This window comes from Lagenorhynchus albirostris, chromosome 6, assembly GCF_949774975.1.
Source record: "Lagenorhynchus albirostris chromosome 6, mLagAlb1.1, whole genome shotgun sequence".
Classification (NCBI taxonomy): domain Eukaryota; kingdom Metazoa; phylum Chordata; class Mammalia; order Artiodactyla; family Delphinidae; genus Lagenorhynchus; species Lagenorhynchus albirostris.
Window position 1 is genome coordinate 64,139,576 of NC_083100.1, and position 18,893 is coordinate 64,158,468.

The 18,893-nt window shown below is 42.3% G+C and overlaps 1 protein-coding gene across 10 annotated transcripts in view; it reads right to left on the reverse strand.

Annotated features, from left to right (window-relative positions):
* The window catches only part of B3GALT1 (beta-1,3-galactosyltransferase 1), a 112,812-nt gene that overhangs the window by 29,421 nt on the left and 64,498 nt on the right, over nt 1–18,893 (reverse strand). For 3 of the 10 annotated variants that reach the window (XR_009541165.1, XM_060152723.1, XM_060152722.1), the window contains exon 2: nt 14,705–14,824. The gene's annotated coding sequence lies outside the window, so the exon portion shown is untranslated. Of the gene's footprint in view, nt 1–3,101; nt 3,258–4,508; nt 4,608–14,663; nt 14,825–18,893 lie in introns of those variants that run through there. The other 7 variants (XM_060152720.1, XM_060152719.1, XR_009541163.1 and 4 more) reach the window with 6 other exon arrangements.

The window sequence follows — 18,893 nt, forward strand, 5'->3', positions numbered from 1 at the left end:
CAGTCCTGTTAAAATTGAACCCTTTGATGTTAACAGAATTGCAGAGTAACTGATTTTAATAGGCTGCTTGTTGAAGGTGGGCATTTGGCATAGAATTTTGGTTTCAGAGACTGGATATATATATTTGCATGCTTGTACAGTGGCAAATGCCTTTGTTTTAACAAATGAGTCCTCTCATTTTAATAAAATTTCTTTCATTAAATATTTATCGAGACTTGTACTTTTAAATATACAGTGGTCAAAAGGGAGGCTTTCACAGCTTTGACTTTCACAACCTTGTCTTGTCTTATTTCCACTGTACAGGAATGATGTTGTTTATGATGGGGACCAAGGGTAGGATATTTCTACATCCCTTCCACCATGAACAACTTCTAAACATTTATACAAACATTTATTATGAACATTTTATAAACATTTTTTCTAATTCTCAAAGATTTAAGAGGCATTTCCAATTCCTTTTGGTCGAATCATACAAAATTGCCACGTATGTAGCTTACGAAAGGTTGATCCTCAGCAGTTTCATATGGCCCAACCCAACAGCTGTTTAGGAGAGCCAGGATTCAAACTCAAGTCAGGAAGGATCTAAAGCTAGCCTTTCTTCCACCATGCCATGCTGCTGCTTTATTTATTTATATTCCAGGCTGTTTCAAGAATGTACATACTCCATATAACATGTGGATGATAAATATTTGTTGATTGGCTTTTAAAAAGTGGATTTAGAGGAAGCACCAAAGGTCTATGTTTTGTAACCATTTAGCAAGTGTTAGGTCTCAGTTTTTAACCACCGTTAGTTACGCTGGGTGGTTATCATGGACTACTAGATACTATCTCAAGTCATTAATCCTCTACTCTCTCTATATGGTACAGTTTATCACTAGTGAGGGGCTCTTCATGGAGTGGGTGAAATCCTACATCTCTGATCTCTCTTCCTTTTGTGTTTTCTCCTGCCGGCAAGGCTTAGCAATTTCACAGGTTTTATGAAATGACTGAGAAAGTACTTAGATAAATCCACCTTCAAAATATCCCTCCTCCTTCTTTCTCACTCTATTAACATCTCCTTTCCACAGTTTCATTTCTTCCATCTCCAACACTTTCTCTTTTCTAGAGATAATACTCTAATCTTTCACCCACAGGTATTTAGCTCAAATCCTTATATTGACCATGTGAAGAACAGATCTGCACATCTTAGAAGAACGCAGGTGGCTGTCATAGTGAGTATGTCCAAAAGATGAGCAAATCAATGACTGCACAATTTATAGTGTAATTACATAGTAATTACTCAATTTGCTTGTGAACACTGAATCCTCTCCATGGGTTTTAAACAGATGTCATAGCAGATGACAGTACCTGTTTCAGGTACTGAAAGCAGAAACAGTACCTGTTTCAGGTACTGAAAGAAGAATTTCTATTAACTGAAGCAGTAGTTAGGCTTATTATCTTCAGGGGTGCTGAATTAAATTGGTAATAGAGGGCACTGTTAGGAAGTATGATTCAGACAGGAGAGGGAGAGAAGTTGTCAAACATGGGAAAGTTCCCATGAGTAAGTGTATCAAATATAGTATCAGCATTTCAAAGGATTGATGAATACTTGGCTTTGGGGTTATGTGACAGTTATCGATAGTAGTGACGGAATTTTGGAGAGAACTTCCCAGGGTATAAAATTATTTCTACCTATTTGATGATCACCAGAATCCAGGATGCAGGTACGAGTGTCCTGAGGCTCAGAGGTCACCCAGGTTCTTACAAGGGGTGTGTAATGGAGCCCAAACCAGAGCCCAGGCTACCTGATTTCCAAGCCACGTTTCTTACCATTGCACCACTGCTCCTTCAAGCGAACAGTTCAGTCAATAAATCAGTTGGACTGTGCATGTGTTTTTAACCAAACTGACTGATCTTTTGACTTGTGAGTTTAAAATCAAAGAGATTAAATCGATTGCTTGTGAAAATACAGATTAAGAAACACTTGTTTATTTTTACATCAAACTCCTGGTTTCAGTAGTATCTATTTTCAAACAGCTACAGTTTGAAATCAATTCTTTATACAACATAGGAGACTGCCAGACATGCACCACTCTTTTCTGCCAATTTTATGCACACACAGGAAAATCATCACTGGTAGCATCATCTTCAAATATGTAGAACAACGTACCCATATCGATATTGATGGTTTCAAATTATGGGCAAGTTTGAAATAAAAGGATGTACAAACTCCTTCATTGAATTTGTGGTAGCATTTTGCTGGTGGCTTGGAAAAACTCGCACACGTCCTTGATTTTCCTCCCTGACCAATGCTTTCCTGTTTTTGAAGCATGAATTGATCCCTATTCCATCTCATTCCAGCTTAATGTCTTTCCTCATCCAAATCTGGACAATGGAATGTTTGCCCAACAGCCTGCCCACTGCTGACCCCTGCTCCCTGGTCTGTGAGAAAGGCCTGACCTTAGTGAGACTCGTAATTCAGGAGGCTGCTCAAGGAGGGAGGGCTCCAGAGAATTCACTGTTGCTGAGTCCTTGAAGGCATTTCCCTGGGGCATGACTTCCAGACACCGGTGGTGATTGGCGAGAGTGATAGGGTTGTCTGACAGTAGGGCTCCCACACAAATGTTAGCCCTGGGCTGGGAAAAGCTGCCTTTTCTCTTTCTGCACAGTTTCTCCTTCATGGAAGATCATCAGTGCTCTCTGGAGATTCCTTTCCCTTTTCCTCTCCTCCCCAAAGACTCTGGGGTGCTTGTAGCCCCTTCTCCTGCCTCCTCCATATTTTCACCTGAATGATGGCTGCCTCACCCCCACTGCGCTCTCTCCCTGCCCATCACCTCTCACCCCACTCTCCCCTCTCCTACTGGGGACTTATACCTCTCTTTGGAACACTTCCCCTCCTAGGACTCCTCTTTCCAACATTTCCTGTCCTATCCTCCCACCTTCCTCCTGAAACCAAGCAGGACCCTGTGGGCCTCCCATTTCTTACTTGTAGGGAATAAACTCCAGCCTCCGTGACCTTCCCTGAGTCCCGAAGGGTGGATTGGAAGAGTTGCTAATGAGGGAAGGGAGGGGATGCAGAGACAAGGGAGGAGCAGTCAAGAAACAATAGTGCAGCCTTGGGGCAGGGTTCTGGTTCCTCCTCAAGGGATACACATAACAATACCTTGAGCTCTTCACAGAACTAAAACCCCCAACAAATGGAAGATGTTAGCATTCTTCATTCCAGCGAAGATCACAGTTTGTTAACCTCGAGAAGCTCATCAGGAGACCACCTAAGGCTGGATTAAAGGAACCAGAGAAGCTGTTCAAGAGACCACCTGAGGCCAGATTGCAGGAACCACAGAAACGCATCAGAAGACCACCTGAGGCCAGATGAAAGGACTGCAGGCCCTGCACACACCCTGATCCTTATCAGCAACCCTGCCCTTGAATCATTGCTAGAAAGCTCCTCCTCAAATCCCCCAGGCTGGGACACACAGTTCTTCAGGGCACGAGCCCACTGTGTCCCCCTTTGCCTGGCAAAGCAATAAAGATATTCTTCTCTATTGTACGTCACCGAAAACCCTGTCTCCGAGATTCAATTCAGCACCAGTGCACAGAGGCCAAGTTTTCAGCATCACTCCTACACGTCTGAGGACTGTTTTCCCAGACTCTCATCATGGCCCATTAACATGCCAAGGCCTGAGTCTCAGCTGAGAGCAGAGGTGGAGATGGGCCAGTGAAGAAGGAAACAAAGGGGGAGGAAAGGCACCCAATGAGACTTGCGGAGAGTGGGGAAAGGGGAGATCACAGGCCCTGGGAGTCTGGAAATGAAACCAAGTGGGGACCTGGCTTTTCTCTCCTGCTCCAACTTTATATATAACACTTTCTACATATGTTATATTAGAAATCTAATATTAATATAGTACAATATACATAGATTAATATATTAGAAATAATGAATATAATATTAGAAATAATTTCTGCAACATCTCTGACTTTGTGAGTAAAACATAACAGATACTCGGTAAAGGATGGTTATTACCTTATTGCTTTTTAAGACCCAAAGTGACTCCAATAATTGAATTGGGTTCAAATCAGGGAGCAAAATCCAGTTTTGATAGAAGCAGCACTGTATTCTTGGTAAAAGGTTCTCTATGTTATAATACACAGATTGTGGCAGTCACTTGTGAGGGATGTCACAGGAAATTTATAATAATAGTCACCAAGTGCTGGAATTTGAGTATGATGATTTTGGAGACAGGTGAGTGTAAATGTAAAGACTTGGATTTCAGTCCTAGTCATATATTAGCCTTGGAAACATTGTGTAAACTCCATCAGCCTCTGTTTTCTAATCTGCAAGATGAAGATTCTATAGAACCAACTGTGCAGGGTTGTTCCTAACTCAAATAGGATCGTATATGCAAAGCTCATGGCACAATGCTTAGCATGTAGTAAGCACGCAATAAAGGCTGTCCATAATTGGGGTTCAATTTATAAAATTAGAGCAGATTCAAGTTTATTCTCGTAAAGACACTGATTTTACTCACTTGCCTTTGGATTTACTTTCCTGCAAGACAAAGAAGGGGTGTGGTTTGGCTCTCCTGTTGGGGGTGCATGACCCATGAGAAATTCATCTCCTGTGTGGACTGTAACAGAAAAGATATCAGGAACCACTATGGTAACTTTCACATCAACTATGTGACCACTGCCTTTCATATTTCTGGCCATTTCAAATGAAATAGACCATTTTTCTAAAGGGTGGTGTTCATTAATTTATAAGGCAGTTCATCATACACTGGACTTACTTCACTAGGGTCCAAGGGATATCCTGTGCTGTTAGGAAGTTATGAGAAGCCATTTATGTGATCTCAGGTAGATTTTATTGGCGAAGGAGGATTTGTTGACCATTTCATATCATAGGGCATTTTACAAATCCTGGAACTACATGGTTTTTGCTCATTTATCTGACCAACATCTATAGAGCACCCACTACTTTCTGGCTCTGGGCTGGGTGCCAGGGAGCCAAAGGTGCATTGGACATGTCGCAGGCTGTAAGTATGGGGCCCTGCACATAGCTGAGTAAGTGTTGAGGTGACCAGGAAATCAGTCCTTCATCATAAATGCAGTAGAGAGCTAAGAGCAAAGCTACTCTAGGAGGGCAGGGGAGAGAGCAACCACTCTGGGCTGTGACACCTTTGCTTCCTGGAGATGCCTTTTCTGTGCTCAAGGATCCGTTTGTGCTGTCTCTCCAGGGCTAAGTGAAATCCACTGAGAATCCCTGCCACAGACAGGGCAACCCCGTGATATGGCCAGCCCTGACCCAACTTCTGCCCTTGGGGACTTCTCTTTTTTTTTAACCTAGGAATTGTATCATGTCCCAGTTTCCATTCCAGTCTGCTCAGTGCCTGAGGCTCAGCTTGAGACGGACTTTGGTTACAGTGCATCCAAGGCCATAAACAAACACAGCATCAGAAAAGCCAACTCCTGGGCAGCAGCCCTGCAGTGAAGGGGAAGGGCCAGGTCTGTAGCCAGAGAGAGGGCAGGGTGAGCGCTATTTACAGAACATATGCCTGGCTCCCGGCTCCTCAGCCGCCATCTGCGCGTGGCAGGCGTTGCTTGCTTCTTGTCGCGCACTCAGTCTCCCCTGGGTGCCAGTCTAGGCCAATCCAGCCCCCTAGTCCGGGGGGACTGAGGATACCTGTGGCCAGGAACACAGTGGCTGAGGAGCTCATCAGATTCCCAGCTGACCATGTGCTCAGCCTTTAGGAGCAGAAGCAGTACAGCCTGTTTTGTTCTCTGTGACTAAATGGACCATCTTGCATCCTGCTTCCTGAAAGCATCATCTGTGTCGTTCCGCGTACCTCACTCTCGGGAGCCTCGTTTCCTCAGCTGTCCTCAATTGTCAGGTGAATGAACAAACACCTACTTGCAGGGCTGTCTTGAGCAATAAATGAGATGAGCTGTGAGGCACCGGACACAGGAAAGAGGCACAAATTGTGTTGGTGTCCGAATCTTGACTTCTGTATATTTTGTCAGTTCAGTGTCCTCGGGGCCTGGGCTTGTGCCTCTGAATGTCTAGCATGGTCGTTTTGGTGTGGAGGACACTTGGTAGACGACAGTGTAAAACCATGTGCTTTACTGACCAATATTTCTGTGTGCTACCGGCATCCCTGACTCTCACCCCGTCCCTGAACTTCATCCCTTCTCTGAGCCTCGCTTTGTACCAGACCAGCACCTCCTTCCTTACCCTCACCTCATTCCTGACAGGGCATCTCCTAATCAGTTTCCTTGAGGTTCTTTGAGGGTCTGGGACTCAGAGACCTCCACAGGGGCAGAGAGAAGCAACAGGCCCCTGAGCTAGAATGTAGATACCCCGGTATCTCCTGGGTCTCCTCTTCCTCAGCTCTGGCTCAGCTGCCTGGGGAGCTGTTCTGGAAGAGAACCATCAATGACTGTAGGACACTGGCTCCTGCCCTTCCTGCCAGTTCCTTTTCCCAGGGCTCTGGGGGCCTAAGGGAAAACCTCACTGGTTTTCAGGCATGAGAGGAGCGTGTTGTGAGCCCTGGAGGGCAGACTGGTAGAGTGGGCAGAGCACAAGCCTGGGAGTCAAGGGACGACCCATTCCCAGCTGTGTGACTGAGGCCATGCCACTCAGGGAATGTGACTGAGAAATGTAGGAACCAAATGCAGGTGGGCCTGCAACTCTGCCCAGCTGAAGAACGTTCAGAAAAGCCCATCTTGAGGGAAACTGCAGGGCCCCAACCTCTGTCTAAATAAAAAGAAGTGCCTAGGGGCTTGCTTCCCTGGTGGCGCAGTGGTTAAGAATCCGCCGGCCAATGCAGGGGACACGGGTTCGAGCCCTGGTCCGGAAGATCCCACATGCCGCGGAACAACTAAGCCCGTGTGCCACAACTACTGAGCCTTCACTCTAGAGTCTGTGAGCCACAACTACTGAAGCCCACGTGCCATAACTCCTGAAGCCCGCGTGCCTAGAGCCCGTGCTTCGCAGCAAGAGAAGCCACTGCAGTGAGTAGCCCCGGTTCACCACAACTGGAGAAAGTCCGTGTCCAGCAACCAAGACCCAACACAGCCAAAAATAAATAAATAAATAAATAAATAGGAAAAAAAAAGAAAAGAGAGAGAGAAGTGACTAAATAAAGCCTTAGCTTGCAGGACTGAAACAGAAGGAATCACAGGCAAAAGGTAGGAAATGAGCTCTGAATTAGTCATGGCACAAGATCTTTATCAGTATTTCATTTAGAAAGAAAAATAAAACAACGTGCTCACTCACAGTGGATACTGAATTACAAGCAGGGTAATACATCGAACACCTCAGCACTGTCTAAAGAGATTAGAGAGTGGATCCAAGTGCTATTGCACAGACCCTCTGCCCAAGCCTGGGACTAAGACGGAGGGGCAAATGCACAGTCACCATTTCTCCAGTTGCTACAGGAGCTGGGGTCAAGGGGGCTCTGCTTCCTGAACAACCGCCCTGGGTAGGGCAGAGAAAAGGGGTGATTGCCGTTCAGAAGTGGAAATGAAAAGCGTGTCCTAAGGGAACAAGTATTTACATTGTACTCAATATGATAATGTGGAATTAGCAACACGCTTGTCTTCTACTGGTAGCCTCTCTCTGGAAAACTACTTTGGCCCATAGTAGGGAAAAAATAAAACACAAACCTTAAGATTAATACTTATTTAAAGCAAGGAGGTAAAGGATTTGGGAAAATATTTCAAGGGTCCCCAGGCATGAATGGGCACAAGGCCTGGAGGAGAGTGAACACCAGGGGAAATTCCGGGTAACAAGAAGGGTTCTGCCGTCCTCTGACTTTCTCTTAACACCCTCTTTGTTCCTTCCCTCCCCTTTCCTTCCCATCTGTCTTCTTCTGTCTCCCCAACTACTTCCTAGCTTCCAAGAGCCTCCTCAGTCCTGCCTCAGTTGAACAAAGACAATGTTCCATTAGAACCTGAGTAGTTTATCCAAGAAGGAATCCACCTCAAGCTATTGAGGCTGATACTGACAGAGCTTTAGGTAACATCTGTATTTTAACACGGAGTCCTTTAGGGCCTTATCAGGAAAGAGTGAAGGAGGGGCTTATTCCACAAGTTCACAAGCCATTCACGTGGCAGGTATCTTCACATGGAGAAAAAAGGATGGGCAAGTTCTAGAATTCTCTAAAGCACTGAAGTGGGACAGCCATCTCCTCCTTCTATAGATCAGGCCCTCATCTGAGATGAGGTCAGGTGTTTCTGCTGCATTTGCCTTCCTTACACTGTTGTCTGCTTGTGATGCTCCCTGTCACTTCATGGGAAAAAGACCACGTCTGCCTTAAAAATAAGAGCAAATGCTTATTGAGCACTTACTATGTTCAGTCAGTTTTCTAAGCCCTTTATGTTTTTTAACTGATTCAGTTTTTACAACCATCAGAGGTGGGTAATTCTGTGCCCATTTTAAAGATAAGTCATGGAGTCCTTGAATAACTTGCCTAAGGCCACAGGGTAAGTAAAAAGCAAAGTTAGGATTTAAACCCAGCTGTCTGGCCCCTGGGCTCAGACTGTAAACCATGATGTAGGCTGTGTTCCTAGCAACTACTACAGAGCCTGAGAAACAACCACTATGTCTGCTTTTCTTGTATATCTCTGTGATGATTAATTTTATGGGTCAACGCGGCTGGACCATGGTGCCCAGATATTTGGTGAAACATTATTCTGGATGTTCCTGTGAGGGTGTTTTGGATGTGACTTACATTTAAATCAGTGGACTTTGAGTAAAGCAGATTGTTGCCCATAGTGTGTGTGTGTGTGTGTGTCTGTGTGTGTGTGTGTGTGTGTGTGTATGGAGGGGTGGGGCTCATTCAATTAGATGAAGTCCTGAATAGGACAAAAGGCTGATCTTCCTCGAGCCAGAGGGAATTCTCCAGCAGACTTGCTTTTGGACTTGATCTACAATGTAGACTGATCCTTGTTTTTCAGCAGACTGTCTTCAGACTCAAACTGCAACTCTTTCCTGAGTCTCCATCCTGCTGGCTTCCCCTATCAGATTTTGGACTTACAAAGCTTCCGCAATCACTTAAGCCAATTCCTTATAACACTCTTCTAATACACACACATCCTATTGTTCTGTTTGTCTTGAGAACCCTGCTTAATATAGCCTCCTTTGCTAACAAGTTCCTCCAGGCTGGGTCCTAGGCCCTCTTTTCTTCTCAGTTTAAGTTTTGCCCATTTTCTAAGCAAATTTCTCCTGCTCTTGGCCTCAGTTGTTATCTATATGCCAATAATTCTTAAATTCACACTCTAGCTCAGACGTACCTAAGGAGCTCCAGACCCATACATCCAACTGTGTACTTGGTGTGTATTCTTGGATATCTGAGGGGCACCTGAATGCAGCATGAACAAAGGTAAGTTCATGATCTTTCAACCCTGATCTTCTTTTAGGGTTCTCTATCTCTGTGAAATGTGCCCGTATCTATCTGAAAGACCAGGCGCCATTCTTAACAGTTCTCTCCCCCTCAGTTCTGTACTTAATCCATCACCATGTCCTGTCAATGTCGCTTCAGAAATTTTTCATACCTTATAACCTCTCTCCATCTCCACTGTCACTGCCATGTCCAACCTATGGGCATTCCTTATCTTGACTCCAATGGTAACTTATCAAGTGGTCTACCTCTGCATTCCAGCCACAATGATCTTTCTAAAAAATAAAGATGATCTTATCATTCTTGGCCACTACCCGTTTGAAACCATTCAATGACCTTCTCTTGTGCTAGGAAGAAGGCCAAGTTCTTAGCGTGGCTACATGGTGGTTCCCAAGGCTCTGCATGGTCTCATCCTGCAGCACTTTCCTCCTTGCTCTCCGTACTCCGTTACTCTTACTTTTTTCAGTTCCTCAAAAATGCTTCATCACCGGTCCTTTGCACATACTGTTTTTATTTTTTAAAATGTGGAACATTATTCCCAACCTCTCAACTCTCGTATCAGGAATCACTTCTAAAGGGAAATTGTATTCCACACACCCTCTCTGTCTGGTCAGAATTTTTGGTTACACAATCTTATAGTATTAATCTAAATTCATAGGAATAATAGCAGCTAGGATTTATTGAATGCTTATCAAGTTCAAGTGTGAAGCACAGTGCTAAAAATTTTACAGTCATTATATTTAAATAATTGTCTAATTAAAACTACAACACAATCTGAGAAGTAGATAATATTATTATTCTCTCTTATAGACGAGGAACCTGAAAACCTGGGTGGGAAGCTGAGTCCAACTTCAGTAGTGTGATGACTTGCTGGCTATGTGGACTGTGTATTTGGAGTGAGCTGGGGGCAAGCCTGTGATTGATCAGAACTGTTAGAGGACTGCCTGGCATATAGAATGTGTTGAATAACCTACTTGTTGATGCAAAGAATGATGAATGTTTGAATGAGTAATGAACTAGGACACATTTTAATATAGGAACTACCTGGGTATCCCTTTCATTCTCTACCCTAAATTGGTCACCTATAAGATTATTTTCAAAATTCTAGACAGCTTCTTGTAAATGAGAAAATGGCAGTCCCGATACTAGAGATGTTTTAGAGACCCCTCCACTCTTCATTTTGATGACCATCTGCTCCATTTCCAAATAAGGCATCTATTTAGTTTAACTTTGCTCACAGCGAAGGGTGATTTTTTTCGTTGTTGTTGTTCCAGTCCTTTTGAGGCTTCTGAAATAGAGGGAGTCACACACACACAGACACACGCTTACAAACATGCACACACAGTGGTAGGTATGTCCACACTAGCTGATGTAACAAATAAACCCTAAATTTCCAAGCTTAACATTATAGGTGGTTATTTCTTGTTCAGCCTAATGAGGCTGTTCCTGTTTGGTCAGAAAGCTTTCCACCTGGTGACCCAGGAGCCCCAGCTCCCTCCATCTCTGAGGGCATCAGGCTTCTCTCATGCAGATGTCAACAGGGGACAGCAAGCATGGAGCAACTTACCTCCTAAAAATCCTGGCCCCAAAAGGAAACATGTCACTTCCACTTGTATTCCATTACTAGAAATTCATCCTCTGATCACACCCAACTCATAAGGTAGGCAAGGGCATGCTGTCTAGTTATATGCCCAGGAAGAAATCTGAGTAAGTCACCAGCCATGTCTGCCCTACTTCCCATCCCTATAATACAAAGCAGCGAGATGCTATAAGATTAGTGCCCTGTGGTATGGAAGATGGAGCTTAATTTTAATGGTGGACATCTGGAAAGGCCTGCAGAGGAGGGGATTTTGAGTAGATCTTGAAGGATAGGTAAGTTTTTAATAGAAAGAGATCCTAGGCATAACTAACACTGGTACCAAAAATGATGAGGTCTGAAGCCAGGAGGGAGTAAGGCTGTGAGAAAAAATCTGAGAGCCAAGTAGAAATTATTTCAATAATCTTTTTTTTCTTGGTTTTCCTGAACTCCTCCATAACTAATTAAATAACAAACAGAATTACCCCCTCCATCATGAGTATCTTAGTCCGTAATGTGAAGATATGAAATAATTAGAGGGTGTGCTGTGTAAGAATTTTAATGTCACAGAAAACTTCTATTTTTAAGACGGTGCTAATTATACAGGATGAGGCCGAACAAAGGGAAGATATGCAATTAGTGGAGCACAGCTTATTACAACCAGCTCTGTTTAAAAGCTCTTCTGAACCTAGATATGTAATAAATGTAATAAATCAGGAGTCATCTAGTGTTTACCTTTTAGGGGACAACTCTGGAGATTACAGAAATGCAGGACATGGCCATTTTACATTTAATTATGGCGATGGTAAAGGTAGACTTTTACACTCTAGACTTTTTCCTCTCTAGCGGTCGAGAGGAAAGAGAAGGGTCTTGAGAGGGAGAAGACCTCTGTTCCTTCTTTGGTCTGCCAGTCATTGGCTGGGTGATCATAACCTTTCTGGGCTACTGCCTCCATGGTATGGGGGTAATAATACAAATGAAAGCACTTAGCACTGAGCCTGAACTATATTAAGGACCCTGTTTTTATTCTAGATCCACTTCCCTTCCCTTCTTCAACTTTTTCTTAGGCAGGATTTCATTCACCTCAATAAAAATCCTTAAGACTTTAAACACTGTACAAGAATGACTGTAATATCAGATGGATGTACTTCCTCTAAGTCCACCAAACTTCAGTAAAGGCAGTTATAGATAGATATAGATAGATATATCTATCTATAGATACAGACAGATATAGATAGATATAGATAGATAGATAGATAGATATATCTGAGCAGTGTCAGGGATAAAGAAATACCTAAGTTGTCAAATCCCAGGAGGGTTGACTCAGCTCTTTTTTGCTTCCAAAGAAGATAAACTGCATCTCATGCAATTTGTTTTTCGCTAAGGGGTTCTCATTTTGGTTTCAAAAAAGATCTTCAGTGCAAAAGACAATCTCCCTTACATAAACATTAAATGGGCTGTGACGAGTCCTGTGAAAATGTGGGTTTTTCCCTAGATTCTGTTGCTGGAATATTAGAAATTGATATGAAAAGCTGAGAGCTTAAAAATCGCACAATATTACATATTATTCAAATGCAAAATGCTGGGGGCTTCTCATCCCAAGTCTCAGCTCCGCTATGAATGGCCTATATAAACAAGTGCACCTCAGTGTTGACTGAAAGGATAGAGGCCCTCACCTTCTGAGACAGCATTAGGATTGCATTATCATATCAATAACCCACATGCCAAGTTCTTGATAAAAATGGTCATAATCCAGAGGCGAGAGATAAAACATGAGAGTTTGATTTGTGTAAACAAATCAAAGGCATTTAGAGTCAAGCTACTTAATCTATCTTAAAGCATTGCCAGGAATATAAATATGAGAATAGCCTCAGAGCCAGAACAGGCAAGAGTTGAGCGAGTAGAAGGAACTCTAAAGATTATTCACTACTTTTTCCTGATTTACTATAATCCAGCCATATTGTAGGTTGGTTGAAGGCACTCTGTTCTTGGAACTCACACAAGTTCCAGGTTAACGGAGCAACCACGTCTCGGACCACAACACTTGTCAGATTGCCACAAGGAAGAGCAACAACACTTAGATGCTCCAGTGTGGATGTGACACATATCATTTCTAGACACAACTGATGAGCCAGGTCAGATCCTATACCCCATGGAACCCCACGGAGACCAAGGCAATGCAATCCTATCACATACCAGGAAAGGGAAGGGAATGGAACCCTTGACTCTCACACCTCCCATAATCACCCTTTAGGAAGCAAGTTCTAGCTCTCCACTGCCTTAGCATCCCTTTTGTTTTCCATAGTGCTTATCCCAATTCTTAATTATATTATTTACTTATTTTCTGTTTTGGTTTTAGTTGTTTTCCTCCATTGAACTGTAAGATCTCTAAGAGGAAGGACCATGTCAGCAGGCTAATTCCATGAAACAGCTCTCAAAAATGGTTAATCAACCTAATAGATTTAAATACTGAATCTCTTTGTCTTGAATTTGGAGAATCCTTATGGTGATAATGTCATGTCTCTGCCGAGGCCCTTTTTGGCTGGGTGCTGACGCCTCTCCCTCGCTCCTTATCAGGGGATCCTCTCTCCACACCATGGGGAGGGGGGGCAAGGCAAAGATGAACTGGGTATTCCTTCCAATGCTGTTAGCAATTGGGAAACTCTCAACTAAAGCCTCACAGGAATCTCCAAAGGTGGCGAAAACCAACATAACCAATGCACAGTGCTGTAAACTTTGTAAATATTGAAAAGAAGAGAGGACTCTGGTGAATGGGCATTTTGTTGAATTTACTTTTGACAAATTACCTTGCAGGGAATTAGCTCAGAGCTACCTCCTTGCCCTCCACTCACAGTTGTGCTTTATTGTCAAACTGAACCTGGTATTTATTTATTTATTGAAAATGACTCTACTACCCAATGAACCTGGTATTTAGAAGGCACTTAACTGTCCACTTCATGGGCCAGGAAACTGTAGTTTAGAGGGATTAAGTTATTGGCCCAAATCACAGAGGTGATGGTGGGAAAGATAAAAGTATGGTTCAAGTTACCTCTTGTCAGTGTGGTGCTTCACTTCCCGAGCCACACTCCAGGAAGGCTGCGATCATTTTTATAAACTTAGTGTATCATTTAGAGCAAAAAGTTGGTGTATAGAGGAATATTCTGAGTGTTTGTCTTTGCCTTTTATCATTTTAAATAAAAACGTTTTAATGAGTGTTATTTTAGACACTTTTTATAACTATACCATCATTTCCTATATGACATACTACTATTTTCAAGCAAAATGAGAAATAATTGAAGTACAATTGCCTGTGGGACAAGGTTATTTCAGCAAAGAAAATTCAAGAATCCATTAGCTATGACCTTGGAGAAATGGGTTTTTAAATAGGCATTGTCTCAGGCCACCTAAGGCATACTTTAGTTCCTTACTATTTCATTTTAAAAGAGGCTATCATTAAAATCAGTCAAAGGTTTCATGGACACTTGTGAATATGAATTTTTTAAAAAAGACACCTCTTTTAGCTATCAGTTTTTTCCTCCTGTATCATTCAGGAACAATGCATTTATGGTAAGGTTATTTTATGAATCATAGTAGCTAAATATTAATAAAAGAAAAATAAATTTTTTTCTCTACTCATGAGTTCTTAGATGTTGATGTCTGATTTTACAGAATTGCTATTATTTTTCCACAGTGATGGTGTGGTGGCCTACCTAACTGAGCAGTGCGTCCTTCTCCCACCTGTTGGACCAACCTTGCTTGTTCTTCTTCTTACTCCAGGTGCAGGGCACAGAGCATAGTCTCAGCCTGTCTGGTGAGGAGATCTGCAGTGTCTCATGCCAGGAGAAGCTGCTGCTTAGCAAACTGCAGGCTCCTAGGTGGATAAGAAGAAGAAAGAACACTTTAGAAACAATGGAAATTAATCAGACTCTGAGAAATGTAGGCAGAAATGCTGTCATTTAGAAAGAAAACTTTGTATTTAGGCTATAAGCACAATATACAGAATGGCAAGTAAGTAAGCATTGAACAGACATTGATCAAATAAAAAAGTAATAAATGAATGAACAAATAAACATCAGAGCTGGTCCTAGGATTGCAAACCTATATTCCTACAAGACTAGGCAAGTAGGGTAAGAGAGGAAGCAGACTGGGTGTGAGACAGCAGGGAGTGGTAGAGCCATGCTCAACTGGTGAGCACATGTCCCATCTGAAGCGGGCAGCCACAGCTCACGTCTGCCCCACAGACGTGAGCTTCCAATGATGCCATAAGGAAAAACAGGCTCAAAAATGCCATGACTTCAGGTTCTCAAGGGAAGACAGAAACACAGATTTTTAGGTGAAACCTTTTGAATTTATATTATAGAATCCAATTAAACAAAACAAAACTTTGTGCAGGTCAAACAGCTAAAGCCAAAGCCCACCTGAGGGTTAGGTTTAGCTCCTGAGTAGCCATGAGATCTAAGATGTAGGGCAACATCTTTAATTTCCAAGGATGAAGAAGGATCCAGAGGACTGAAGCCGTGGTGCAAAGACACTCAGCTAATTAGTGGCAGAGCTGGGCTTTCTAGACATGAGCCTCATCCCTTTCCTTTACGACTCGTGACCACTCTAAGACCGGCTGCATCTGATCAGACCTGTCTGCATAACAGACTAGAAGCCAATCAGAAGCTGTTTCCAGCTGATCTGACCCTTGGGTCCCAAGCTGTATTTATATAACCCTTCATAATGAGGGGTATAATTCTCTCTTCTCACTATTCATATTATGGAGGGATTTCTGGGTAAAGCCAAGTGACTAAAATATGGCCCTCAGCATGGCCAGATGTGAAAAGTGGGAGTGAGGGATATGGGCAGAGGCATGAGTGGGTCGCACTGGATCCACCTGCTGGTTCTAGCGTCTGCTAAAAGTCTGCTCTGTTTATATGACAGGTGGTATTGTGTGATGGTTAAGTGAATGGGATGGGTTTAAATACTGACTCAGCTGCTTGCTGTGACGTAAGCTAAGTTCCATGTGCAAAACGGTGACAACAACAGTACCTGAATCACAGAATTGCACTGAGGTTTAAATGAATCAGTGCATAGAAAGTGCTTAGAATGGTACTTAAAAGGTAGGCACTCAGTAAGTGTTCGCTACAATTTGTAACAAATGCCAACATTTATTGAATGCCTACTGTATGCTAATTTTCTTGCATTTATTATCTATAATCATAGTCAAAACCCACTTTGTTTTATGTTATTACCTTCATTTTAATAATAAGAAAACCATGACCTTGGGAGAGCCAGCTTCTTGTTTAATGTCACTCTGGTATGAGCGGAGCCAAGTGTTTGAACACAGGCCTAATTAGCTTAGCTATTTTCTTAACCCACTTCACTAGCGCTTTCTCAGTGTTCCATTGAAGATACTATTCAGATCTTTAAAGGGAGAGATAATCAACTCTGCTCAAACACCAATCACTTATTAAGTCAAATACGAAAGCAAAGGAGCCTCAAAGCAAACAATCAAAACACTGCAATGCTAGGTATACTTCTGCCTTATGTAAAAATATATTGTTCTAGAATAGGAGGGTGCCGCATGACCATGAATAAGACAAGAGAGCACGTGGTCCATTTTTAGACTGCATCCACCCTCCTTCTTACCCTTTAAAATACTATGGCTCTTAACAGATTATTTGCTTAATGTTGATAAATCAATTTCCATGGAGGTAGCTTTTAGGAAACATGTATTGAATGTCAACACAGGGAAAATAAGACCTGGAAGGTTTCATTCTAGCATATATTTTTTTAAAGTCCTTGCTTTTATAGAATTGTCTATACAAAGAAAGAGTAGAATAAGACATAAACATTTATTAAAGTGTATGAAGCATTAATATGAAGCATCTTATATAAAATATTATTGAGTGAAGAAAAGGAAGGAAGCAAGGAATAGAGGAAATGAGCAGTTACGGGCTGCTAACGTGAGCCGGATCCTATACCAGGTACTGTTATTTACATATTAGTATTTACCGAATGAAAAATAATCAAAGTAGGGCCAAAATACAAATGGAAAATGTCTATACAGCTAACTCAGTTTTTCAGGGGCAGATATTTCAGTTTAAACCTTAAATCTTATTTAGGTATAACTCCTTACCTTTACCACTCATTCTGTTTAACTTTTTTTAACACAAAATATTTTAAAAGTAATTTTAGCCAAACCAGGGCAGGGAAGGAAGGTGTCTTTTCAATCAAAATCAGTTCTGGGAAAATATAAACTAGGAAACATAGATGCAATTCTTCTCTGCTTTCAGATAAACTTAACATTATCCTAAGAGGTAATGATAGCTATTCTCAGCAATAATATAGAAAATAGGAACGTACTGTACCAGACCAGATGGAAAACATAAGCCACTTTCTTTAGTCTGATTTCTAAAGCACAGTTTCAGTATTTAAGCTAGAGTCATCACAGCTTTCCAGAATATAAAATGCATCCACATCCAAATGTTGGTTTTAGAATATGAAGCAATATTTCAAAGTCAAATAGAAATGAATTTGTTCATTATCTACTCTTTTGGGTAACTGCCATTATTGCTATTTCTCCTTGGGCAGATAACTGAAAATTGACTATATAAATTGTTGTGTTTTTCTGGGAAAAGAGCCTAGATTCAAAATTTGTCACCCACATTTTAATCTAAGTTATAATTTTACCAGGCCTAAAAATTATAGTGGCTCTAGTACATTTTCCTATTACACCTCATAAATATCTTTTCTTCTTTTTTGATTCATGTGGCAAAAAGAAATTTTGCTAGTGCCATTTATTCCGAGGAGTCCATTCATTTCGTTTTGCCTCCACCCAAGAGTTAGCTATGAAGCACTTTAGTAACAGAATAGGACAAATAAGATAGTAAAATATTTGGACATGAGATGTAGTTTCTCCAGTTTTGCTACAGCCCTCTTAATGGCAACAAAGGAATTTGCAGTGTGAATCTCTGATGTCAGCAGCTGGCTACATTTGGTCCTGGTGTGTGTATGGTCTGTCTGCAGTCAAGGACTTGAATAAAGACCTACAGAGCAAAACAGAAAGCACCATTTATTAGCTTATCAATATAAGTTCTGTGATTCATTAGGAAACCAGGTAGAGGTAATAGCTTTGTTGATGAATTTAGAAGGGAGAACAGAGGGTTTTCATTCTCTAAGTTTCAATGAAAATGAGCTTAATTTTCCATTTCTCTTGTCATAGGTGGAGTCCCTGGGAAACAGACTTTGAGACCCTGAGACACACAGGCAGAAAGCTGATCGGAGCATGTTCTCAGGAGCAACACCTGTTTTGGGATGAGAGGAGAAGAGGGAAGGGGAGGGAGAGATTGAACTGTGATGCAGTCACAGCACAGGCCTGAGCCCAGCTCACAGGGGGCTCTGGAGTTGGGTGGGCCTGCATGGGGCCACTGTGTGCTGGAGCTGCCCTCCTGGGCTTGGGCAGAGCTGGCTTTGCACATCTCTTCCCAACTGCGTGGTCAGTGGCATTACGTTGATACTTTGAAATTGGAGGCATGTGTGTGATCTATTTACAACACAGTAACTGGCTAGCGCTAGAAATCAGAGCTTCTGTCACTACCCACTCCCAAGTCCTCAACCTCTGGACAGCTTGTTGGATAGCAAACCGCCACTTAAGAAAGACTGATTTGCACATCTCTGTGCCCAAATCCATGTGATAAGTTCTTAACTGCACACAGTGCTACTCAGAGGGAATGATATGCTATACTCCTAGGTCTTGGATGGCTGTAACTTCTCAAGGCTAGGTTTCTTCTGTTTTACACAGAATATTATTCTAATCCTAGGATTTCTAGCCCTGCTGTGTTGTCAGTCATCTTTATTGTTGCCTTTTTGAAAGAGGCAACCAGCTCCCATGGAAACGGAACCATCCCCATGAGACAGAATGCAGTGATACAACTGCCAATGTCCAAATGACAAAG